The 26,426-nt window shown below is 42.5% G+C and overlaps 2 long non-coding RNA genes across 2 annotated transcripts; one reads left to right on the top strand and one right to left on the bottom strand.

The window, feature by feature from the left end:
- Positions 1-2,997: 2,997 nt before the first annotated feature.
- Positions 2,998-11,655, top strand: LOC105100439 (uncharacterized). The gene is made up of 3 exons (XR_838172.3): positions 2,998-3,085; positions 10,601-11,129; positions 11,227-11,655. It is a non-coding gene; the product is annotated as an uncharacterized LOC105100439 (long non-coding RNA).
- A 9,153-nt stretch (positions 11,656-20,808) lies between these two features.
- LOC135319672 (uncharacterized) lies at positions 20,809-25,380 on the bottom strand. Its single transcript, XR_010378468.1, has 3 exons — positions 25,270-25,380; positions 24,623-24,691; positions 20,809-23,817 (listed from the first exon to the last, which is right to left on the bottom strand). It is a non-coding gene; the product is annotated as an uncharacterized LOC135319672 (long non-coding RNA).
- Positions 25,381-26,426: the final 1,046 nt, after the last annotated feature.

The raw sequence follows: 26,426 nt of genomic DNA, 5'->3' as shown, positions 1-26,426 counted from the left end.
CTAGTGACACAGGAACTCACGAGACAAAATTGAATGAATAAGCAAAATTGTGTGAAAAGTATGATTGCAATGATTTCTGATATATATGTCAAATACGTGCATATAGATCGATAATAGAGAGGGGACTGAAAAAACACACTAATGTATTGAAAAGTAGTTATGAACTATTTTGATTTTCTTCTTTGCACTTTTCTGTAGTCTAAAAAATGCTTAAAATTAAACGTATTTGTGACAGTTCATTTTATGCATCAACTTGACTGGGCAAAGGGATGCCCAGATAGCTGGTAAAATGTTATTTCTGGTTGTGTCTGTGAGGGTGTTTCTGGAGGAGATGAGCAATGGAATCAACAGACTGAGCAGAGATCATGCTCACCGCTTCACGCAACCCCTGGAGACGTCCGATCCCTGGAGATGTCTGGTCCCTGGAGGGCCTGCACAGAACAAAGAGGCAGAGGACGGGCCCATCTGCTGTCTTTGCTGGAGCTGGGACACCCATCTTCTCCTGCCGTTGGGTACTGGTGCTCCTGGTTCCTGGGCCTTTGGACGTGGACTGGGTTACACCACTGGCTTTCCTGTTCTCCAGCTTGCAGACAGCAGATCATGGAAGTTCTCGGCCTCCATAGCTGTGTGAGCCAATTCCTATAATAAATCATATCTATCTATCTATCTAGCTATCTATCTATCTATCTATCTATCCACACACATATACATAGATTCCATTGGTTCTGTTTCTCTGGAGAACACTAATACAGTGTTATCTTCAGGGTGAGATTATGTCAAATGTAAATAAAAGTATATATTTTAGTCAATATGGCTTAAAACACAGATTTTGGTGTAAGAATGACTTGAGTTTATGTCCTACTGCTACCACTTACAAAATGAGGAAATTAATCTCCTTAAAACTCAGGAAAGAGACTGAGTTAGTAATCAAAAAACTTCCCACAAACAAAACAAAAACAAGGACCAGGGTTCACTGGTGAATTGTACCAAAGAGTTAAAGAGGAAGCAACACCAATTTGTCACAAATTCTTCCAACATCTAAAAGGGAAAGGCACACTTCCTCACGTACCCTGTAAGGCCGTTGCTACCTTTACATCAGAGCCAAAGACATCACAAGAGAACTGCACACCCATATCCTTTATGAATACAGTTATCAACATTTTCAACAAAATGCTAGCCATCCAAGTCCAATAGCATATAAGAAGGGTTTTACACTACAATCAAGTGGGGTTTCTCCCAGACTGTAATGTTGGCTCAACTCTACCTCTGAAAATCAATGCGATATATACTGCATTAATAAAATAAGCCATACAATCATTTCAAGAAACGCGGAAAAAGGACTGACAAAATCCAACACTTTTTCATGATAAAAAAACAAGCAGAAAACTAGCAATAGAAGGGAGTTTCTTCAACATAAAAGGGGGCACTTATGAAAACCCACCACTAGCATGATGCTTAATAGTGAAAAAATGTTTTTCCTCTTAAGATCAAAAACAAGACAAGAATGTCCACCCTTGCCAATTCTATTCAATATTGTAGTGGAGGTTCTGGCCAGAGCAGTTATGCAAGAAAGAGGAAAAGACGACATCAAGATTGGAAAGGAAGAGGTAAAACAATCTCCATTATAGGTGACATGACACCCGCAAGCCTCGGGTCGTGCTCTGGCTGGAGCAGCCCGTGTGCGGTGCTGAGCGAGGCAGAGAACAAAGGTCCAGCCATCGTGGTCCCCCCGGGATACACGCTGTGCACAGAGCTCGGCAGGGTGGGCTGAGGTTCTCTTGGTTCTGCATCTTTTGTCAGTCTTCTCCCACTGCCCAGCCCTGCTTCCTCGCCCTTCCCATCTTCACAGATGTTGGCTCCAATCAAACAGCCTGTACCCCAAATTCAGTCTCAGCACCTGCGTCTGGAGAAGCTGCCCTGAAGCAGCCGGTCACCCTGACGACCCCCACTACCCGTGTGACCTTTCCATCCCAAACAGGAGGCATACTAAGGAAGCGATAAGGAAATCTCTGTTACACCATTAGAATGATAAATTAAATAATTTCTTTTATTTTGGTTTGTGCTATACATTTTTGCAACATAAAGGGAATATCCATAACATGATTTTGTTATGAAATAAAACTAAAAGCAAAATTAAGCTGCCAGGCGTGACACATTGCATTTTCATGGCGCTATTTTAACTAGAAAAATAGGGCATGAAATGTCACCTAAAGCATCAGAAAGAGAAGCTGGGAGAGAGCTAGCACTGATTGAAAGCTTACCGCTTACCGTGTAGCAGCAGTGTTCTTACATTATTCATAGACTACTTTTAAAATACAGTTGCATTGAAACTGCCACTACCGAGAAACCGCAGCGACTCTCTGGAATCAGATGTTCTAATGCATCAACTTAGAGAAACGCGTTCTGTGCAGGTAGGAGAGATGGGCAGCAGGAATGGGTTACAACCTGTAGTGCTCGCTCTTTGCCACGAGGGGGCAGCCTTTGCATCCACTGTAATAAAGTAAAAGCTTCCGGGGAGAGGGAGGGGGACCTTCCATTTCATGTTAAACATAATGAGTTTACTGCAATATATTTGTCAAACAAAGATCCATGAAACTGCAATATAAAATGCTTAGTTCCCACATTCCCTACAAATTGTTTTACACTTACTGAAATCAAATCGTGGGCTCAGCATGTTAGAACAGCAAGGGCCCTCGGAGATGTGAAAAGCACAGCCGTGTCCGTCCGACCGCTCGCTCCGCGCGGAGCGCAACGCTAGCGAGTCACACAGAGGAGGGCAGCCATCCTCCCACAGCCTCCGAGCCAGGTATGCCACGTCCGTGCCTCAGACCAGGTAACGGAGACCAAGCAACTCTCTCCCCGAAGAGTCCCCGAGCACGCAGACCGCGCGGCGGGGCTGCGGCGGCGCCTGCGCGCTGCGACGTCGCTAGCGCCGCCAGCCCTTCCCCTGCAGGCGGCCGCGCGCGGCGTCCGAAGGAGCGGAGCTCCCGGGCTGAGCGCTCGCTGCTGCGCCACGTTGCTGCGCCACGTTGCCAGCCCCGCAAACTGGCACGAGGCAGAGGTGACCACGACCCTAGTGGCAGAGGTGAGCTGTGGAAGGTTAATCACAAAGCAGCATGGGGGGATTTGCTCCGTGAAAAAAGTAGAGAATTAGAGGTGCCATAGAATGCCTAATTTTATGAAGTCAGTAAGAAAGCCAAAATTCCTGAATGAATTGTTTTAGTTTAACCTCATTCAAATTTGCGTTTAATTTTGTAATTTTTCCTCAAAAATGGAACAGTATTATCGCATCATCTTCTGCTCCTTTTTCCTTCTTCATCCTACTTTGCTTTCTAATATTTCTGATATATGTTGGTTTTATCACTCTATCGTCTATGTCTCTCACCATCTTAATTTTCATTTATTATCCTTTTTTACTGAATGCTATATAAATCCTTCATATCTGTCTTTAAGGTTATTAAAGCCTAACCTGTCTCTAATTTGTTATTTAATTGGCCCATTTCTCTTTCTAATTTTAAAAACTACTTATTTTTAATTTCTGTAGATTCTTTTTTTTTCTATTACTGTGTTATTTATTTTTCAAAGAATTTAACCGTCTCTTAAGTTGCCAATTCCTCCATTTACATTTTCATCCATTTAAAATATTATGCTATTCTCTACTTCATGTTGCTCTCATAATTTTTGACCTCCTGAAGGTCTAATAATGTTCTCATTCCCGGTAGATTGTTGTCTCATTTGCTATCATTTTATAAACTGAGACATGAACATTACTAAGACTGTATTTTTCTGTGAGAATCTGCTGTGGTTGTGAAATAACCCCCCTGGATTAGTTGACAGATGGAATAAAGCACTGCAGATTGGGGAGTTTGAACAACAGAAGTCCTGGAGACTGGGAGTCCAAGGTCAAGTCCTTGGACAGTGCACGCCTCCTTGTCCCTTCGCTTCACAAGGTCTTCCCTCTGTGCCCGTCTGTGTCCAGCTTCCTTCTTCTTGTAAGGACACCAGTCGTATTAGATCACTGCCCACGCTGAAGACCTCCTTTTACATGAATGACCTTTTAAAAGACCCTGTACCCAAGTACAGTCACATCCTGAAGTACTGAGTCAGGACTTCAACACAGGGTTTGGAGCAAGGTGCCTAATTCAGCCCGTAACAACCCCACAAGGAGTTTTGCTTACAAGTCTGGGCATGTCACCAGCCTGTGTATTTTTACCTTAGTTTATTGAGTTGAATGTTGGTGGATCACAGGCAGTAAATTCAACTCTCAAACTCCTGGAGAAGCAAGTCAACAGTCTCACAGTCTGAAGAAGGGGGACTTCATCTTGCCACCCCCTTCATCTTCTGTAATGTTAATTCTGAATAACGCAATCCAATCTCATCCTCCACAACCAAATCTTCCCCAGTTGTTTTAATAATCAAAACAAAAAAAATCATACCTGTGTCCTTTCAAGATACCAAGGTTCAGTCTGACCGTGTTCTTATTCTTGTATGCACCTCGCACACCTCAAGGAACAATCAATGCCATACTCCAAGGCATACACAAAAGAAAAGTTCTGTGCGTGATGGACCCCACTTGTAACAGGAAAAGCAGAATGCTATATTGGAAAAGCCTGGGCTAAGGAAGGTGGGTGTATGTTCAAGACCCAGCTCTCCTGTAGACTAACTAGCTGTAAGGCCTTGGATGAGTCATTTATTCTCTCTGAGATGCCACTTCCTCATCTGACATGAAACCAAAGTCTCAGAATTATTAACGAGCTTAAAAAGAAGCTTAAAAATTTCTGCCAAGCACCTGAGCACAGCTGGCACGCAGATTTCCCGCCTCTAGCTCAGCTCCTTAAACTTTGTGCCACGTGACTGTTTGTCTTTTGAGGGCTTCACGTCACACTGGTCAGTCTGGTGTTCCCAGCGTCTGTAGCCACCAACCAGCTAATGCTGAGAAGACCACGGCTGTCTCAGATTAAATGCAGCTCATCAGCAGGAAGCTTGGATCTGGTTTGAAAATCAGAGCCGGGTAACTGAAGATTGTCTTCTTCTGAAGATGTTCCTCTGGATCTGGGCCACCTGACTACAGTACACAGAATTGCAAGACGTGTGCTTTCTTTTGTACGCACCGTGTAGAATCCCACCCCTCGAGTGTGAGCAGAACCCGGGGCTGGCACTGGATGTCAGCACCATGACTTAGTTACTAGTCAGTTGACTGAGTTCATCAAAGGCGGTATCCTGGGTGGACCTAACAGAGTGACAGAAGCCTTTAAAGGTGAACTGTCAGAGAGAGGCCCTCCTGCTGGCCTCAGGGAAGAAAGCAAAGGGCCATGCTATGAACCGCTCTGGAGAGCGGCTGCCTCTGGGCCGAGAGCCTCAATTGAACAACCACAAGGGACTGAATTCTGCCGACACCTGAGTGGTTTTGGATGGGAACCCTGAGCTCCAGGGAAGATCGGCAGTGCGGTCAACCCCTTGACTGCAACCCTGACCCAGTCAATGTCTGGACTCCTGACCCAAAGAAACTGGAAGGTAATAGATGAGCATTGTAAGCTGTTAAATATGTGGCGAGTCATTATTCACAACAGAAAACTTAGCTCTGGGGTCAGCTCTCTGCCTTCGATGATAACAAAGCTCACAGCACCTGCTCTGTGTGGTTTCTAGCAGCTGTTTACACGGTAGCAGCACCGAGCAGCCGGCCGCCCAGGAGGGAGAGATTGATGCTCCCTTTTAACTCCTTGTTGTCAAAAAATTACTATTTGGTTGCAGCAAGTGTTGATCTGGTGGCATGGTTAAGTGAGCATAAAAAGTCTCACATAGGAAGAGGAAACTAATGTTTTCTAAACAGACTTAAAGTGTCTTTACCTTCTTGGATGTGAATTGCTCAACCTTCACAAATCCTCCAAGATGGCTCTTACTGTTCCCATTGCTCAGATGAGGATATTAAACCTCAGAAAGTCTAAATAACTTCCCTAGTCACACAGCTCATAGGGAACAGAGCCAGGATTCCACCACTGAGATGCCTCGGGCAGAATACTCTGCTCTATTTGGTTTATTTTATTAGCGATACACGATAAGAATGTAGCTGTCAATCAAAGGTTCTCAGTCTGACTTGAAAGAAGTTCGCAGTCCCAGAGCTGGCACTGTGTACCCAGCCAGAGGATCGTCAGAGTGCACCTGCCTCCCCTGGATGCTTCCTGGAAAACGCCAGGACCATATCTTCACCTCAGGGATATTTCCTGTTGGCATATTAATTACAAATGTCTTCTTTTCTTGGCAGATTTTCCAGAAGCCAAAACAGGTAGATTGTTTTTTAAGAGAACATTCAAACCATGTAATGGCATGTTGACTCCTGGGGTGCATTTTGTTTTTCTTTTTCATTCCCCTAAGTGTCACATAAGGATGTGAATTTCACACAGGAGCACTTTAGGTGTACGACAGCGGTACAAATCCAATCTTTAAACTGCCTTGAGATTCACATTATGGCATTATTCTTATTACCCCCACCCAGCAGCCTCCAGGCTTATGCAGCGGGCAGTGTACCTGAGAATGTATTAAACTCATCAATCAAGGGGCAAGAAGGAAAACTATACTGTAAGCGATGTGTTCATATCTAGCATCTCACAGTGCTGACACTCTTGTTCCCTCCTGGTGATCTGTGGTTGATTCTGAATAATCTTAGGAAGCATAAGGCATGTCCCATTTATACCTTTAGGATTTCAAGAAGCACCAGATCATTAAAATGCTATGGTGAGCCAGTAGGTCTGTAAAAAGAACTGCACATTTGTTCAGGTTATTTTCAAGACTGAAAACAATGTCCATTGTCTCCTCTGACCATCCTTCACAGCCTACTGTGGTGTCCATTTACCTGAAGCATAAGAGAAATCACAAGAATTCTGGGTTAAAAAAATTGAAATCAGAGTAACTTTGTGCCTCGTGGTTTCTTTTCGTTGTCTTATGCGTATCTGTATCAATTTTTGCCTGAAGTGAAATTTAATTGAAAGACCTGCTCATTTCAGTCGCGTCTTCTTATTCCTCTAGTTCTAGACATAACACTGAATCATCCAGAAGTTTTCTAGAGTCATGCTCCTCATCTTTACCCAGTTTTCCAAGGTCCAAAATAGTATTTGACCCCCTCCTCCTCAGAGAAGAACCAGGTGGCCTGTGATTAGGGATACAGAAAATCTACTTTTAGTTTCTAAAATCTGAGGGCATAATTATCACATACTAAATCATTTTTATTTTATTTAGACATTTGTTCTCAGTTTAAAAAAAAAAAAAACCCTCCCTGGGAAGAATACCTTTTGCTGTGATCTGAAGCCAATTTGAATGTGAATGAATTTCCCAGTGTTTTTTGAGAGCAGCTCTTCATAAATGTGAGAAGTAAGAACCTGAATGGGGAAAAGGAGAAAGGAGAGAAAGAAAACAGGGGAAGTATGACACAGAGACCTGGATTTGGGGATAAATGTGATGTGCTGGAAATAGAAAGAAGGATGCCATGAAGAAGAACAAAGAATTGTGATGAAGAGTGAGAGGAAATGAGTGACCAATAGATGTTGGCAAGGGCTTCATATTAGATCAATATGAAGAGGTTGAAAGTAAAGGGTGGACAAAGCTATTCCATATAAATAGGGACCAGAAGAGAACAGAGGTGGCTGTATTATTACCAGGCAAAATCGACCTCAAGTCAAAAAAAAATCTTGTAAGAGTCAAAGAAGGACATGTATTGATAACAGGTACATTAGGACCATACAGCAATTAGAAACATGTGCATACCTGACAGAGCCCCAAGATACATAAGGCAAAGAAGGACAGACCTGCAGGGAGAGATAGTTTTATAATAACTCTTGGAGACTTCAGTGCCCCACTTTTATTAATACATAGAATAACGAGACAGGAGAGCAATCAGAAAACAGAGGACGTGAATAACACCCTAGACCACTTAGACCTAACAGACACATGCAGAACACACCACTTAACAGCAACAGAATACACACTTTTCTCAAGTGCACATGGAACGCTCTCTAGGATAGAGCATATGTTAGGTCACAAAACAAATCTCAGTAAATTTATGAAGACTGAAAATTGAAATCATACAAAGCTTCTATTCTGACCACAATGGGATGAAACTAGAATTGATAACAGAAGGAAAACTGAAAAACTTACAAATATGTGGAAATTAAAAGACATACTCAGACAACTTCAGGTCAAAGAAGAAATCACAAGGGAGATTACAAAATGCCTTGAGACGAATGACAACAAAACCAAAAACTGTCAAGACCTATTCAAGAAGAAATAGGAAATCTGAATAGGCCTAAAACATGCAAAGAGATTTAATCAGTGATCAAGAATGTTCCAATGAGTAAAACCCCCAGACCAGATCTATGGTGAACAGTTCATGGACCAGCAGCATTCCACGCATCACTTTGAGTAGCACTGATGTGGAACAAGACATTTCGCGTTAATAAGCCTCAGTTTTCTCTCGCAGAAATGGGGCATCATTACACTGCCTATCTCCTCTGGTTTTATGTGAATGGAATTAAACAATGCATGGAAGTGACTCAGTGTAGTCCCAGACACAATCATCTTTGGCTCTTACTTGTTTTATAACATTCATTCTCACTCACACATTGCATTCTAAATTATTGACATGTATTTTTTTTATTAATTCCTAACAAGATTTTTAAGCTAGTAGACTTCTTCAGCCATTCTTTTTCTGATACTTGTATTCTGCATTCTATTTCTGGTTAGTGTATATTACGCTACATGACATTTACTTCTTATGTGGTATCTGCACAGACTACATATTTATTGAAAGCAAGGTGATTTCTCATAACTGAATCACTGGTGCTCAGCAAAATTTCTAACACGGAGTAAACCTCAATAAATGCTAATTGAACACAGTCTACAGCCCATCTCCCCACCTCTACCCTACAGTGCTGAATACAGTCTTCCACTGAAGAGGACCAAAATAGGCGTGTATGATCCAACTGCAACCTCGATGTGGGCTGGTTGTTATGTTTCTAGAACATGTTGGTATTATTTAAACGGTGGCTTTAAAGAGCAACCATTTAGAGTGTGAGTCACCCATGAAAAAACATTTGTGGCATACTTTATTCTAGTTTCCTTTGTTCCTGCTGCTAAACAGCAGAGAACATCAACCACCTACATGCAACATTCCCACCACAGTGTGGGGCACGGGGCAACCCTCAGCGTGACTCCTGAAGATTCCCACAGACCACAGCAAAACCAAGCCAAGGAACATCACCGTGTGGTTTGGAAGTTCTCTATTCACAAAGCCTGAAGTGAAGACTGAACCCTGCAAAAAGAAAAAAACAAAAGAAGAAGAAGAAGAAACTAAACCAAAAATCTCTTTTGATTTCATCTGTCCCCACTCACATTCTAACCTTGTGCCTCACAAAAAATATAACAATAAAGTAAAACAAAGTAAACATAGCAACGATAACTCATTCACAGATCCTGGAAAAGTCTGTTTCAGGGAATATAGGTGATGCCTCTTTGAAATATAGATGATCTATAAAATGTGAAATGAATGATTCATGAAATTGATCAGGCAAGTTATTTAAGTTAATAAAACCTAAACTCACTGTCCTTAAAACAAATCAATAAAATTCTTCCTTTAATTCTCCGTTGGAAGAGAGACGAGGCAACGTGCTGCCTTTTACATTTTTAAACACTTAAGAATCAGAAAAAGAGCAAATTTCCTCTTCTACTTTTATAGAGATGAGCACTGCTGAAATATAAATAGAAAGATAATTAAGTGAGTTTCCAAAAGTATCTTTCTTAAGGTGAGGCCATAAAAGGAAAGTTGGAGCACGAAGTGATAATTTCCGGAAACTGAGTGAGTAGAAGCCTCTACCTGTTCTGCTTAGACAGGCCCCACGGACACAGGACCCGGCGGCTGGTGGGGGGACGCTGCGCACCATGAGCCGGTCTGCTCTACGCCGCCCCCTACTGGCGGGCTTCTCAGCCATCCGGGAGTCCTGTCATTGCGGTGGCGTATGAATACCAGTCGCTCAAGAGGAAGGATCTGAGTCGCATAAATGAAACCGAGTAAGAGAACCGCACTAGCCAGGAATCTCTTTAGCTTTAAATATTAAAGTTGGACTCACTGCGAGTGCAAGTCTCTTTTGCAGAGCAGCCCTTAATTTGTGTCAATGTATATTTTTACTCAAAGTTAACATTATAACTGCTTTGTTATGCTGATCCCAAAAACGTGGACATAAAAAGAAAACTACTCTTCCCTTTTCTCGCCTTTTTTCACCATTTTCCTCAAATTTTTAGTATTTGATTGTAAGTGACGTTGCTTATAATGCACTTTCATTTACCAAGTCCAGAGACAACGAAATATAAAATTAAAATGTTCTGTAAAATATCTAATGAAAATATTGCCCTAAAATTCTGAGTCTAGAGCTATTCTGGGCATAGCGGAGCATAGAATCTGGAAAAGAACATGTTTTTAGTTCAAAAGAACTAGTAGGTCAACCAAATATATTAAAATTACATAGAGTGTATAGAACCTTAAAGATTTCAGCTGTTTCCTGTTTTAGGAGGAGGCAAAAAAAAATGTTTTCTTATTCTTTTCTGTTCATTTCAGACCATATAACAATTGAAGTTTTAGAAATATCTACGAGACACTGCGTAAATAGGATTAATGAATAAAGAACATCCTCCTGTTTCTCAGAGCACGTAAAATCGGATTTTGAGACTGTATCATTGATTCACCTCCTCACTCGCCTGAATATTGTCAGAAAACCCTCCCGCTGTGTTCCTGCTCCCCGTGGCCACGCACGGACCTCCGTCACTGACCCAGACATTGCACGGAGGCTGAAGGAGCCCAGCACCTTCCAGCTCACACGACTTCTTTGTCCAGAAGGAAGTATTGTATTCTTCACACTTCAAAATTTTCTGTATCTTTTGATTTTTGACATCTTAAAAATACTGGGAAGAGATTGCTTTCCCAGGGCCAGCCAATCCTGAGAGGCAGGCAGCAAAGGGCTGGGCCAAGAGCTCCCCTTTCATAAGCAAACTAACCGATCTGGAGTCCATCCTCCCAACGACTCCCTCCGTCTGCCATGTGCACACCCAACCTATACATTCGCTGTCCTAAATCATCCAAGAGCCAGGTACCGGGCAACGCCCCTGCAGCAGAAAGCCCGACATAATTATTCAAAGGAGCCAGTCCTAACCTGTTACCTCTGCCCTGCTCTGCCTTTCCCACAGAAACCTGGATAAAGGCTCCTGCTTCTGCTCCCGGCCAGAACCTGGAGCTTCTCCTGTGGCCCTGCCTGGCATGACATGCCCCCTCCTCTTGGGAAATACAAGTTACAGATTCTTCTTTCAGTGGCATTGACCTCTCTGTGTAAGTGACACAATCGTCTCTGTACATTTAAAAAAGAAAAAACCGCGGGTACAGATGAGACCAGAATCAGAAGTGATGCACAGGCAAACATTTTATTTTTTCTGGGCTCTTTTGCTTTAGCATAATTTTTGGAGACAAGGTGCACGTTAAAATTGACTAGAAAGGGATAAATGTATGCACAGATTTGTTAAGAAAAAAATTAGAGCCTGTTAGCTTTGCCCTTGTCCTTCAGAAAGCACTTAATTAGCCATCAGTTTTGTTTTGAGGGTCTTTCCCTAAAACTTGTCTAAACTGCCAGGTAAGATGGCTTTCAAGTGAAATTATTTGTAACAGCCAGCTGTTTGGGGTTCAGCTCACTTCAGTGGCTCCTGCACACTTTCTGATTAGAAGGCAGTTTAGCCCGACTGCTGTCCTCTGACCCATAGTGTCAGAACAGGGTTTTGATGGAGAGCTAAGCTCTAAATCAGCTTGAAGTTTTTGTGTCAGACATAGCAGGCCCTCTGCTGGTGGCAGTGACTGTACACAGAACACCCTCTTCACCAAACCCAGGTCTCGCCCGCATCAGGGGCTCTTCCCCTTCACTGAGCAACGCTCTTCTAGGGAGCTTTCTAGAAGGACCGGTGTCCACGTTCCTCTGTGAGATGTTTGGTTTCAGTTCATTGAAAATTTAGACACTGAGATTTTAAAAAATTTTCTTGGATGATTTTAATGTTCAGCCAAAGTTAAGAATAATCATCTTCATGGCATCATCCCCCAGTCTTAAAGCCCTGCCCGGACGCTGTAAAGTCCAGGACTCTGTCCCCATTTAGCTAGACGGGTTTCACAAGACACGTACACCTCTAAGAGCAGAAACTCTTCTTTTAAAAAAATTCCCGAGAAAAAGCAGTGCCATTGAGTGAACAGAACCGTGGAGTGCGGTTAAGAATGATGGACCACAGATACCGTCTACCTGCTAAGAGACTCTGAGTAAGTCACTGCAGTCGCCCATCTGCCGAAGACTCACTTGTTGGGGTCTATTTTGTGGAGCTTCCAAATGATCAGGCTTCAGAGTAAACGAGATTGAGAATAGAAAAGAGAAAGATAGATGTGATTCTATTAATTAAAGGAGAGTAAATCGTTGCTACTAGCCAAGGAAATTTCAGAGCTCCGTTAAAGTAGTTTGTTTAGGATTGGAGAAGACTCTCGACAAATCAGTTCGTGTTCGTGGCTTGCCTGAGAGGCAGGCTTGCCGTGCATGCCCGCATCCCTGTTTAATGCAGTTCTCCACGTCCGTGCACACGCCTCCCTGATCCCGTGCGTGATAGTCGACGAAGCTGTTTTGAGTGAACCATGACGGGATAATCACAAAACAGTGTCCTTATCGCTCTACATTTTATTTTACACCAAATATATTTGAAATGTTTGGAATTCTTTCTGCAATCTTCTTCATTAGAAAAAGAGGGTGACCACTTAGGTATGTTCTTTCTTTATGCTTCTAGACAGATGATTTGGCTTCCCTAATCCAGGAGCATCACGTCCCTGCCCTCCATGGTTTTTAGGAAATTAGCTCCTAACTGAGTAGCATCTGGAAATTTGACACACTGATTATCTGCCTTTAGGTCATTAACAAAGATGTCGACTAAAATTCACTCGTGAAATCATGGGGCCTTAACACTCACTCTGGCGCTTCCTGCAAGCCTTCGAGTAGGTGTCCCATCACTTTTCATTGTGCCCAAAGGCGTTTAATGTCTCTGACGTGAAATTCCCGCATTACCTCAGAGGAATGAAACAGCCTCACTAGGTGAAGAGTTGAACCTTCGTTTTCAGTGAACTTTCTGCATAGGTTCTCTCTCTCTCTCTTTCCATTAACAAAATAACCAAGAATGACTGTAAACAAATGAATTGGGGGGCTTCAGGAGGATCTGTCTTTGGGCCACATTATGACCCCCCTCTCTGAACATCTTCGGAAAGAACGATTTCCCTCTGCCATGAATGGTTTAGGTATAATCCAGTCTGAGGCTGGGAGCTGGCTGAGCTGCCCTCTCAGGGTGCTTTCCAGACTTGTGCTCTGTGAGTTTTGTTGCTCATCCCTTGTGAGACCTTCTACATATCTGTATATTCTGCTTTGAGGCTGTTTCCTCAGAAAGGAGAAATCACCCAAACTCCTACCACCCCACACTTTTTAATTGCGTGTGACGTGGCAGCTGTGGCCTAGGTTTTGGTTATCTCTCCAAGAGGTTGGTTCTCGCTCTGTCCTTACCTTTGGTTCCTGTTACTAGGCTATCAGGTGATTAACGGGACCCTTTTTTTAAAAAATGTCGTACAAGAGGTTTATGTAGAGACATCTAAGAATCATGGGAATTATATGCTCTGAGTCCATTAATACTTCTTACATATTTACAATTTTAAGATTAATTTCTAAATAAATATATATCTTAAAACCTCAAAAACTAAATAGGGAGAAGCAAGAAGGAAAACCATTTAGCTAGTTATAAAAAACATCCAGTATTTACTGAGCACTAACTTTATACCTAGACCCGAGTTAGGAATGTAAGAAAAACTATCTTGTTTAATGATAGCTACAAAAAAGTGATTTTTAATATCTCTATTGGAGTAATTAATCTTGCCTTTTTTTTTTTTTTTTTTTTTTGCATTGCTCTGTTATACAGCTGCTTGATTTGGTTGAAAATCAGAGTTTTCTTTTTAAAATCTAAATTATCCATGAGCTTTTGTAAACTAGAGTCACTATTTCACTCAGATCTGTATTAATCTCACATCAATCAGGACTCTTAGATGAGCCCCACCCTGTTCAGTTCCGTTTCTATTTGCTGAAGCAAATGTCAATCTTCCTCACATAGCCTCCTTCTTTGGTCCTCCCTTGACTATGTTTGGGTAATCATTATGTCATATACATGCAGATACAGATACAGATGTCGCTGTAAATGTGGATGTAGACATGGAGATAAGAGAGATGAGGTAGATACTGCAGTGATGGAGTAGTCAACCTAGACAACTGTAGACAGAAACGAGATTCTCCTGTTGAAGACTTTCTCATCCTTTGGGAAATTTACTACTACTAATTTGCTCAGTTACATCTAGCTCACTTTTGAGAGTGTTTCAATGGATAACTTTTAATGTTCAATATGATAGAATACACAGACTAAATGTGAAATTTAAAAAAAGTGAGTCATAGGCAGAGTTTATTATTAAATGCCGCTGCTAAATATCTGGTTTGACCTGGAAGGAAATAATAGGAAATATGAAGGGAAAAGATAATTCTAGAATATTCCAAACACAGAAACAAGGGGAACTGAATGTTCTAGTTTGGTACAGTAATATGATCATAAGTGAATAACCAGTCAAACAAGGTTTAAAAAGACTCCAATCCCTTCCCAGAAAGATCTAGAGATAGAAGGATGGGCAAACTTTTAAGACAGAGACCACTGAGAAAAGACAGAACAGTTGAAAGAAGCATGGATTGAATAACTTCTGCAAAGTGATTTTTTTTTTCTTTCCGTTTTGCCATATGCCTGACATTCTTCTGGTTTAATCTTACTATTGACGTGGCACTTGTTCTTGCATGGACCTGCATTATAACTAGGAAAACACCATGTACTCAAAAGCAAAAACCACCATTTGCTCTTTGTTAGCCAACAGCATAATTTTCAGGAAATGTCATCTTGGGTAAGTGACACGGATTATGTGAATTCAACCAGTTAGAATAAAAATAGAATAGAGATACCCACTTTTGGAATTTTTCAAGGGTAACTCCTTTTCACACTAGCTCAGAAAGAGAACATTTACCTTGAGTCAGTGAACAAATTGTTTTTCTAGACCACTGAAGTCAGAGGGCCTCAGGGAGAGTTCCTGAGGCATCTGTGTGCACCCACGTGGGTGGTGACACCAGCATTTCTTAGTCTGATCATCCTCGTCGGACTCAGCAGGAGTTTGTGCACTGACGGCTCACGTTCTGGCTTCATGTTGCTAACCTTTTCTTTATGGTCTCAAATACATTGATGATCATTTACTATAAGTTATCAGCATTCGGCTTTGTGGGTTATACCACGCAGTGTACTCCAGTCCAGTCCATTGTCTTTCTTTTATGATGTTTGCATTCGTCTGGGTTTAGATCCTTGAGCTCATGAACTCACACTCTGATGGATGCACCAACTGCTCCACCCTACACAGTTCTGGGGGGAGTGAAAGGGGGCCAGACCCAGTTTGTACCCCTCCACTGAGTCTGAGGAGAGAAGAGGGGAGGAGTCCCAGGGCAAGGAGACCCCCACATCAGAGAACCACTGTCTAGCTGTTCTATTTGTGGCCACTCCATAGACAACACATCAGGAAAAAGGACTGAGACAAGGTGGACCCAGAGGTTTGAATCTGTCCTCCCTGGGGGTCTGGAGGGAGCAGCGGGCGGAGGAGAGGCCTGATGTGACTGGCCACCGACGCTAGGGCGTGGCACTGCCCCGTTGCTGCCCTAGGAATGACAATAGTCTGTGCTTTTGTCCATAATTTCCGTCCTGCAAGCGAGGAGCAATGATTGCTCCAAGAAAGTGCAGGAAGGCGCCAGAGAATCGCTTAAAGTTTTGTTCTAAACTTTGCCTCCAGCAAGCCTTGACCAGGGTGCAGCTCCCCGTCTGTCCGCACACAAGCCCAGACCGACCTCAGCCTTCTTGTTTTTCTGTTTTGAGGTTTTGTTTTTTGAGTTTTTTTTTTTTTTTTTCAATTCTTCAAACCTTTCTCATTTCTTTTTATTTTTTTCTGGTCTGACTTTGGAAGAAAGAGCTAGCAGCCCGTGTCTGTTTGATGTCTTGATAGAAATCCATAATCTAGTTTACTGTTCTTTATTTCTGACACTTGGGTATTTTTACTGCCTCCTACTATCTCAGATACACACTAAAAGCCATTAGTATATTTTATTCAACATTTTAGGGACTTGAAGACACCAAGGTTTGGGGCTTGGCCTGGTCTTAGAAATTGCTGGAACCAAAAGTCACTTCCACGTCTCCACGTCTGTGATAAGCATCTTTACATATTTGATTTGGTCTCTCCTCTTTGCCAGGTTTTACATGAGGTAGTTTTAAAGTCAACTTAATATTCTTGGGTAATGTTAGATATGTTTTATGATAAAGCCTGCGATAACTGAAGCACACAGGAATGTGGCGAAGAAAAGGAACCTCTGTCCCGACATGCTGAGGGCGGGAACAGGGGTTCCTCGGTGAGGCGGGGATGTAATTACGGTGAACAGTGTGGGCTTTAAAGTCAGAATTTCAAGTCCGATCACGTGCAGGCTCAGTCACTCATTAACCGACATAAACTTGAGTGAGTTTCCTAATCTCTCTAAGCTTTAGTTTGTGCATCTGTAAAAGCGGTTAATAATTGTACACACCACAGGCCTTGATGTGAAGATTAAATTCTATAATAGGCACTTAGCACCGGGCTGATCATAAAGTAAGTATCTCATTAAAAGCTATCATTATTTTTATGTTTGTTATGTTTTTCTGACTTAGAAAGTCGGAAAAGCTGAATCAAGCTGGTGCCTTTGGTTTTCCCTGTAAAGCCCCGTCTGCTTTCATGCCCTGCGTTTATATTTATATTTGAAAAGTGACAAACTCCAGACACTATGGATGCCTAAGTATTATCTAAGTGCAAACTCTCGGCTTCCTCGTTCTGTCTAACGGGTCTTCACTGTTATTTGCAGCTTCTGCAACCTGTAGTAACTTACATGAGCCAGAAGGACGTTAGAGCCACTTACGTATTTGCATCTGTTTGGTCTGATAATGACTTGGAATTAAGACATGTGTCTTCTAAGTCTGCTTATACCCTGCATATCTCACGGGTTTTGTATTAGAATCACAAGAAACAACATAGTTGTCACTTTAACATCTACATTAAATAACACTATAAAGTACATAGAACTATGTCTTTGATACTATGAAGCATATATATTATATGCTTCAAATAATATATTTTTTCTCCTACAGTTCTGAAGGGCATACATCTGAAATCTGTTTCATTCTGCTAAAATCTAAACATATTTTAAATATATTAAGGATTTAAGAAAGAAAGTCATATATCACTGAATGGGAATGTGTTTAACAGATTTTAAATATATTAAGGATTTAAGAAAGAAAGTCATATATCACTGAATGGGAATGTGTTTGAACAACTTACATTTTTTAATAATTGGTTGGTTTTTTTATTGATTTTTTTGTATCTCGTTTTTATAGATTTTTAAACATCATTTGCCAGATCTTCAAGCCATTCACTTGGGTTTTTAAGAGGGTTTCGGGGATTTTCGCTCTGGCCAAAATGGAAGAACAGGGACTGGCTTCACACTCAAGCCTCAAACAATTAAAATCCGGGTGAAATGTACGAAGGAAAAAAAAAACACTCTTTCAAACATTGAACGACAGGCGCTCAGGACAGTGACCCCTACAGAAGAGAACTAAACAGAGTCAGGCTCACAGTCCTCTGTGCCGTCTGCCTGTAGACGGAGGATCCCTTCATGGGGAGCAGTTGAGCAGGAGCAGGGCCAGGACTGGGGAGGGGATTAGCTGCGCAGGGTGACATTTAAGGAGGCACTCACTTGCAGGGTCTTGCAAGGCAGGGTTGGCCCTGAGCAAGAAGAGTGTGGCGGTCTTCCCAGCTGGGGAGAGGGCAATCACATATTAGGGAGGCTCAAGTGACAGGAATTTGCATAGCGTCCCAAAGGAAAGGGGACTCTGTAGAAAAACAGTTCTAAATATCTGCATTGTCCCCTAGAGTTTTGGACTGATGCCTACGTTTCACATGTGTAGAGAGACTTCCAGAGAGTGACAAGGGAAACGTGACCACGGACTGCACAGGGCGATGGGATGCTTGAGTTCCAACCAATCCACATACAGAAACCTCACTGAACAACCAGATGATCCAGAAGAGACCCAGGACTTACTGTCACTTAAGAGGAGAACCAGTCTGGTTTCAGCAAACAGTCTGCTCCAGACCCCCACACACACTGCGTTCTATCCACGGCTTCACTTCACCAAGCCATAGGTATTTCACAGTCAAAAGAGTGGTTTAATTTTTTTTTTTTAATTTGGCACCAAATTGTATGTGGAATGTCGATGTTTAAAATAGACGAGAGCAGAGCTGCTCAGCCGAATCAGGGTCCCGCCCTCTGCAGCAAGTCCAGAGACGCCGTGAGCTTCTGCAGGAGAGACTCCGAAGCCCAGTGGTCAGATAACTCGACATGCCTGTTACTCACAGCACTGCCTACGCCAAATCCAGCCAAACGCTGTGCTCAGCACTTTTCCAAAGTTACTGATACAGAATAGCAAGGCAAAAACGATGCTCTTTTTTGCTAAATTCTCACAGAAAGGTCAATATTTACATGATATTTCTAGTGCTTATAGATTGTATGTTTCCATTTTTGAAATTAGTAACAACATAGCTGAAGAATCAGAACCAGAGCTCTGGCTTACTTGTGAGTTTACTAGGAGCATTTTCACACACACACACACACACATACAAAAATCCCTTAGCTAATACATGCCATTAAAATAGTACTTGAGTTATTTCAAGTTCAGGCATTGGCCTCAGAAGTATTTTGTGTTTCAAACAGAACAAAAATTGTCAGTCTGAAAATATTTAAAAAGCTAAAAATATCTGTCTATACTTGCACCAGGTAAATAGCACGTATTTAAAAATAGCTTTCAAATAACAACTTCTGTTTCAGCTGGATCAGCGTCAAGAGGTTTCCTTCACCAGCTGTTCCAGATGTAGCCCCGTTTTCTGCTCTGCTCTGATCCTCCAGCAGGCTCTGTGAAATTGGGTAGAACCTGCAGACTTTGCACCTCTCTCTATACCTATCTTATATCAGCTGGTAGACAACACTCCTACCAGCAAATCTGCTGTGGCTCCAAAAAATAAAAACAAAAAATGTATTTGACTGGTCATGTTTTTCTCCTAGCAGGACACACAGCATAAGAACTTCCACGGGAAATCCATGTAGGAAATCGTTTCATATTTTTTGTTATATTAAGTGTATCCTCATGGGAAGATACAGTTTCCTTCCACTTCTGTTGCAAAATCTAAGCTTTGGGAGTAAGAATGTCTATTACCCGTGTATTAATTTTTATTTTAGATGGAAATTTAGATTCTAGCAATGTGGAAATTCGATTATAATCGCATTCTAAAGACCCCAGACCGAAATGGTGTGATGGGCAATGGCTGCTTCTTTCGCTACCAATTCCTTGGAATAGAATTTTATAAATTATTTCTTTGCTAATTGCCTGGAAGGCCAAGGATGAGCAAGAATAGATATTTCTTTGGTGAAAGTGATGCCAAGTGTTTCACAAAGAGCAAAATGTTATGTGTGAATCGTCACACCTCCTATCAAAGGGACATTGTCCTAAGCTGCGATCCTTTTGACAAGGGACCACGTCCCATTCATTTCAATATCCTCGGCCACCAGTACAAACCTGCTGTGTATAAGTGTTCAATCATCATTTAATTAAAACCTCTTACTTTATGAAAAGGATGACTTTCTCTTCTTATGACTTACATTCATATTAGCAGGAATCATAGTAACAGGAACATGAAACTTCAGAATTAAATAACTGTTGATGCGCTGTTCGCGTTAGACAGACTTGCAAAGTAGCCATTACAATAATCCCAGCTTTCTTATTTGGTAACAATGGTAACAGTAACGCCATTGTTCTTTCTTGGCCCTGAGTCATCTTTCATGCTGCCGCCTATGCCTCAGTCATTATAGAATCTCAGTGCCCCAGGACTGTGTGGTTTTATATATTTGTCCTAGGGTAGAGTACACAGTTGTCCATGTGACAGGAAAATTGATGGAGAAATTAATTTGTGAATTAATAGATTATTCTCCTCGCTGTAGAAGCACTGGACAGAATGAAGTGTGCAGGCTTCGAGTGCAGGATAGATCGAGGAATTCTGCTTTCAAAAAAACTTGAACCGTTCAAGGGCTTTGAGATCGAAGAGACCAAATCAGCCTAAAACCAGAAGTAGTTTCCCTGACGGGGAGGAAGGAACAAGTGACTGGGGGCAAGAGGTGAGAGAAACAGGTCTCTGGAGAAGCTCAAAGTGCCACGTTCCGTGCAGCTGCAAGAGGTGAAGGATCTGAGCTGGTGGGAGGGGCAATGATGGCCCCTGCTCCCTTGCTGAGCACTTGGGGTGGGGCCACCACCGTTCAAAGGACCAGAGGGCTGGAGAAGCATGAATCCAAAGCCTCACCCCTATTTACTGGGCATCCCCCAGATGCCTGTGGAATGAGGCGTGAGGCCCATAAGTCATCCCTAAGATTGAACTTCCTATCACGGTGGAGTTCAAGAGTTGGATTTAGTATGAGTTTTTTTTTAAGTAATGTGATCTTTTTTATACTCAAATTTGTATATTTCCTGATTTAATTTCAGTCTATTTATCAGGAAAAACCATTGAGTAATGTATACAAGAAATACTTGGTGATTCTCATTTATTCATTCATTCGTTCAACAAAAATATAGAACTAAATACTATGTGTCAGCACCATCTTATTTTGTATGTATTTTTTCTCCCAATTTCATTGAGATACAGTTGACACACAGCACTGTATGTGTTTAAGGAGTACAGCATAATGATTTGACTTACGTTCATCATGGAGTGATTACTGAACATCCATCTTTTCAAACAGATACAAAATGAGAGGAAAAGAATTGTTTTTCCTTGTGATGAGAACTCTTAAGATTTGCTCTCTTAACAATTTTCGTATATAATGTACAGCAGGGTTAATAATTAATTTTATCATGTTGTACATTATATCCGTAGTACTTACTTACCTTAACGACTAGAAGTTTGTGCCTTTTGACCACCATTTGACCCTCTTCCCCATCCCCTGCCTCTGGTAACGACAAATCTGGTATCTTCTTCTAGTACTTTGTTTGTTTGCTTTCAGGTATAATTGGCCTGCAACACTGTGTTAGCTCCTGGTGCACAGCATGGCGATTTGATAGTTGTGTACACTTTACAGTGACCACCATGATAAGTCTCGTTATGATCTGGTCCCCATCCAGAGATATCCTGTAGTTACTGAGTCTGTTGCCCACACCGTACATTTGATACCCGTGACTCCTTTATTTTGCAACTGTACCCCTTAGTCCCCCTTACCCATTTCTCTCATCCCCCCAATCCCCTCCCCATTTTAGCACTGTTTTAGTTGATAGAAATACAGCTATAAAACTGTCTGCCCTTACAGAGCATACATTGTAGTAACAAGTACATATCATATATGTACAAAAACAAACATTTACTATCATGTCAGGTAGAGACATGTGACATGAAAAAATACAGCAGAGTAAGGATACAGAAACTGATGTGGGAATGGCTGGGAGAGGCGCTGCTGTGACCACTGCAGACTTCTGGACCTACAGACATAAGTGGGGAGCAAGCGAGGAGAGGGTCTGCTGGAAGCGTGTTACCCCTGGCGAAGCGAACAGAAAATATTCTGGAAAAACAGACTGAACAAGTGTGGCTCACGTGAGCAACAAGGAGGAAACGTGGTATCTGGAACAAACTTGTTAACAGGAAACATACAAGACGTAAGTTTGCAGAGTCAGGCGGAGGCCAGGCCCCACAGGTCTCACAGGTCTCATTTTGGATTTCATTCTGAGTTCAATGGAAAGTCGCGTGGACATGGTATCAAAGATACGCAAGAGCAGAAGCGGGGGAACCAGCTCAGAAGCCAGTGCATAATCGAAGCTAAAAATGATGGTGGGAGGTAGCGTGAAAGAACTTCGACGTGAAATGGAACTGGAGGATATAAAATGGAAAATCTCATGTGAATGCTCTTAGGAAAACAGAACTTAAGGACTGGGATCTGATTTCCTGTAAATGCCTGATTTATAGAAAACTAAGAATATGGACATTTTCCTAAATGATAGGGAGTTGATCAGGGATTGCCTCATATTAACCTCGGGAAATTTTGCTTCTGGTTTCCAGGGGCGTGAACAAGAAGTGACCCAGGTAGGGCTGGTCTTGCAAAATAAGCTGAATTGAGCCTTGTGTGTATGACTGGACTGGTTTTGTCTGCTCGGGAAATTTCCAAAGCTGGCCTCTGTTTGTTTTTGATGTTAATAGACTCTAACTGAACTCTCCCTTCTTTCCATTCCCTGCCGGTAAATACTGCCTACACCCAAAGCCTCAGCAGACTCGCCTGTGGCTTGCTACAGTTATTAAATGTAATTTCTCTGCTAGTTTCAAATAAATTCAGCTTTTGACAATTTTGAGCCTGCCTTATTTTACCCTTTTATTTAGGTCAACGGTAGCATTGGAGGCGGGGGAAACTAGATGGGTTGGAATATATTTTGAAAACCGAGACGACAGAATTTGCTATTGGATTAGCTGTGGAGGGTGAGGGAGAGGGTGAATTCTAAGTCTCTGATCTGCACGACTATGAGAAAAGATGGTGTTTGCCGAGACGGAGAAGACTGGGGCGGGAACTGGTGACGGGGCAGAAGCGGGGGTTCTCCTTTGGAAGAGTTGCCTATTACAGGACATGACAAGTAGGCAGGTGGATGTACAAGAAAGAACCGGGGAGGTCAGGGCATTTAGGTCCATGAGGAGGGAACCCAGGGCTTGAGCAAAGAAGTAAAGCCCCGCCCTCTGCCTGCTTTACGCACGAAGAATTCTTAGTCTTACATGTTTAAATGATTGAAGAAAAATCAAAGGAAAGAATAACATTTTGTGACCCTGAAAATTACATAAAATTCAGTTTCATTGTTCATAAATGAGGTTACGTCACAACACAACATTCTCATTTGTGAACGTCTTGCCTGGCTGTCCCCCACTACAGTGAGGGAGTCAAATCAGGTTAACAAAGACCGTGCAAGCCCTACTAAGCAGCAAATATTTTGTCTCTGGCCCCAGTTTGCCAACCCCAAGTAGAAACCATCTGCACCTAATAGTTTTTCAACGGCTTTGAAAATATTGTTCAGTTCATGGAAAACTGTGCCGCTTTTCAAGCCAGCTTTCTTTAACGACTTTTTCACATTGGAAAAGTAGCAGCATTATTTCTTTTTTAATCCACTTTTTACAGACCTTCATCTTCTACCTGTGACAAGAGTGACCATCCAGGAATTAACAATCCGATTGCTGAGCCTGAAGGGATGACGCTGGCACCCCTGAAATCCAGTCTGGAAAAGAGCTGCAATGCATCCAGCTTTGAAGAACCCTAAATGTTGCACAACTGTAGCACGGTTGTATCAGATGACTGAAATCCTTAAGCATGAAAAAAATGTTCCCCAGGCTTAAAGTGTACAAGTTTTTAGCTGTAATCTGTACACCGAAGACTTCAGCTTTTTAAACTTGTTTGTTTCCCCTTGAGCAGCCAAGTTCAAAAAGTGTCAGCAAAAAAACAAAGTTTTCTTTAAAAGAAAAAAAAATGTTCACATATTGTCCGTGTTGTGAAATACTTCATCTTTTAAAATAACCTGCAGACGTAAAGCATTAACATCACAATTTACAGCAATGAACAAATAGCACTTGGGCTATTTTGATATCCAAGGAAAAGCACGTGACTCTTTTCTCCTAACACCTTAGGAAAAATCACCACATGTCATGCCTTCTTAACAACTTGCTAGATTTTTTTTTCCCCTGCACAGTGGATTCTGCTTCATAAATGTGTCTTTGGTAAGAGCACTGGCTTAGAACTCAGACAGCCCAGGATCCCAATTCCCCTCTGCTACTTAAGTTGCGTGACTTTAAGCAAATTATATGATGCTCTGTCTCAGTTTCCTTATCTGTAAAATGGGCTCATATAGTACCTACTTCATAGGATTATTGTCAGAATTAAATGGAGCACCACAAGGAAAGTGGAGACAATGGCCAATATTCTACCTCTCATTGTCTATGTGAATGGAAATATTGCAAGTCTTATCAGTAAACAAAGGATGCTGTGGCGATCAAGTCACCAACCAGTACCACCCGTCCCCACGCCGACAGTGAGCGGAGGGAACTCAGGTGCAGACAAGCAGGCAGCGCGGCCTCTGCAGCCACCTCCAGTGGTGCCCCCGAGGGGACTCAGGGTGAGAAAGAACAGGACACTGGCCCCAGACAGCTAAGGTGCACCCAAAGGGATGGTCTCAGTGAGCCCAGATCTGTGCACCTTCCCATGCGTAGAAAAGCACTAAAGTCTTTAACTTGAGGTGTCTGGTTTTCTTTAACAGTAATATTTGGATATTCCAACTACCTGGTTTTTATTGCAAAAACTCCTGTATATCCTGGCTCCTCCCCTACCTCTTCGGAGCAGTCCTTCAGAGCCAGCGATCTGAGAGGCTGTCATCCTGGGCTGAGTCCTCAGAAAGTCTGCCGAATAAAACATAACTTTCAGCTTTTAGGCTGTGCATTTTGTTTCAGTCGACATCTATAATTAAGGGTTGTTATTGTCGCTGGAGAACGATCGGTCCAATGAGACCATCCACTTCTGTCTCGATGTCATAGCAAACACAGTGACTGCATGGTTACAATGTGTAGAAGCAGTGTCAGAGACAAGTCGTGTCATTGTCAACAGAACCATCTGTCTGTGGATTAAGCAGATTCAAACAGAAAGAGCCCCTTCTGTTTGTCAAGGCACAGGGTAAAATGTATTAATTACGTGGACAGAAAATATCACAAGTATTAACTTAAGTCCACATAAACCTCATTTTGCAGGAAGCGCTCTTGAACTCCTGGGAAAGCTGAGTATTTACCCGGTTCAACCACCTGTCTGATTAAGTCATGTCGTCCCGATTTCCGTCCTTCCCATAATGAGGGAAACACCAGCCCTTGAGACAACCTGTTTCAGTGTGAGACTCTTCCCTAGACTGAGCTGAAAATGATTTCTCTGGGGCTTACGGCCTTTGGACCAAGTTCTGCACTCTGGAGCCAAATCTAATAGCGCTCACCCTGGACGGGTCTCAGGACATTCGCTGGGAACACCTTCAGTTCGCTCCGGTTCCGCCGACTCCGCACCGCGCTGCAGGACTTGTGGGGCGTTCGGCACCCTGGCCCCGCGTCCTGCTGTGCTGTAAGTAAGTACAACACAAGGGCTTTCTCTTTAAAACAGCTCCCCTTCCCTGGACTCTGCCCTCTGGCAAATGAACAACCACATGAATTCACCAGGCTGCGGAGCTGGGTAAAAGTATTCTGAATGTGTGCTCAGGCCTACTCCTTAGGGTTTAAGAGCAAATTTCAAAGCAAAATTATTTGATCGTTTCACTGGGTTCTGTTCTGTGGGTCAGAACCACATCACAGTAATATTGTTAAAAGGCAGCACATGAGACTAAAATGCAGGATGCAGTGTCTTGAGCGTCGAAAACTGGGCGTCTGGTTTGTTCAGTTCTCCGCATCGCTAACTGGAGTCGATCAGTACGGGGGCGCAGCAACGAAACAGCTGTGCTTTTCTTTCTAACGTTCTGCCAGGAACGGTGAAGGGTCTGAGGTGTTTACTTGCCAGCTAACAAGCGAGCCGGCCACTGTGTCGTGGATGCTGCCGGAAGACACAAGCTTCCTCGGTCAGAGACAAAGGGGCTTGCTCTCCAGGGCACAGCAAGCAGCTCACGTTCCTCTTGTGTCCACATCCCAAGGGGACCAGGTAAACATCACTCGCGGATGCTGAGAACTCAGTGTGTTTGCATCACAGCTGAGAAACCCTGAGCTTAAAAGTCCTTTGTTCTTTAATAATGGGCCCCAAGCAAGCTTACCTAACTCTCGCCCTGGAGAGAGATATTATCTTTATGACACAGGACAGCAAACCAACCTGCCCTCTGCTCCAGTGGGGTCACTGTCTCTGTTTTCCAAGGCTGTTCATGCGACACACACCCTTGAAAACGAAATCTAGAGCAAAAACTGTCAATGACTTCGCTCGTAAGACGTGCAAAACATAAGAGAGCGGTGAAGACAGTCTCCCATTGCGCTGCAGGAGAGTGCTCAATTCCTCAAGAACGTTAAACCAATCACTAAGTATTTACTCAATGACCACTGCGCACTCAGCATTCTTCTAGCTACTGTGGTGGCTGTTTAAAGTCCCTGATCTCTAGATTCAAGGAACTTAGGGTTTATC

The sequence above is a fragment of the Camelus dromedarius genome, chromosome 30, assembly GCF_036321535.1.
Source record: "Camelus dromedarius isolate mCamDro1 chromosome 30, mCamDro1.pat, whole genome shotgun sequence".
NCBI lineage: Eukaryota > Metazoa > Chordata > Mammalia > Artiodactyla > Camelidae > Camelus > Camelus dromedarius.
Note: the sequence above shows the minus strand (reverse complement) of the source record. Positions and strands in the feature narration are given on the sequence as shown.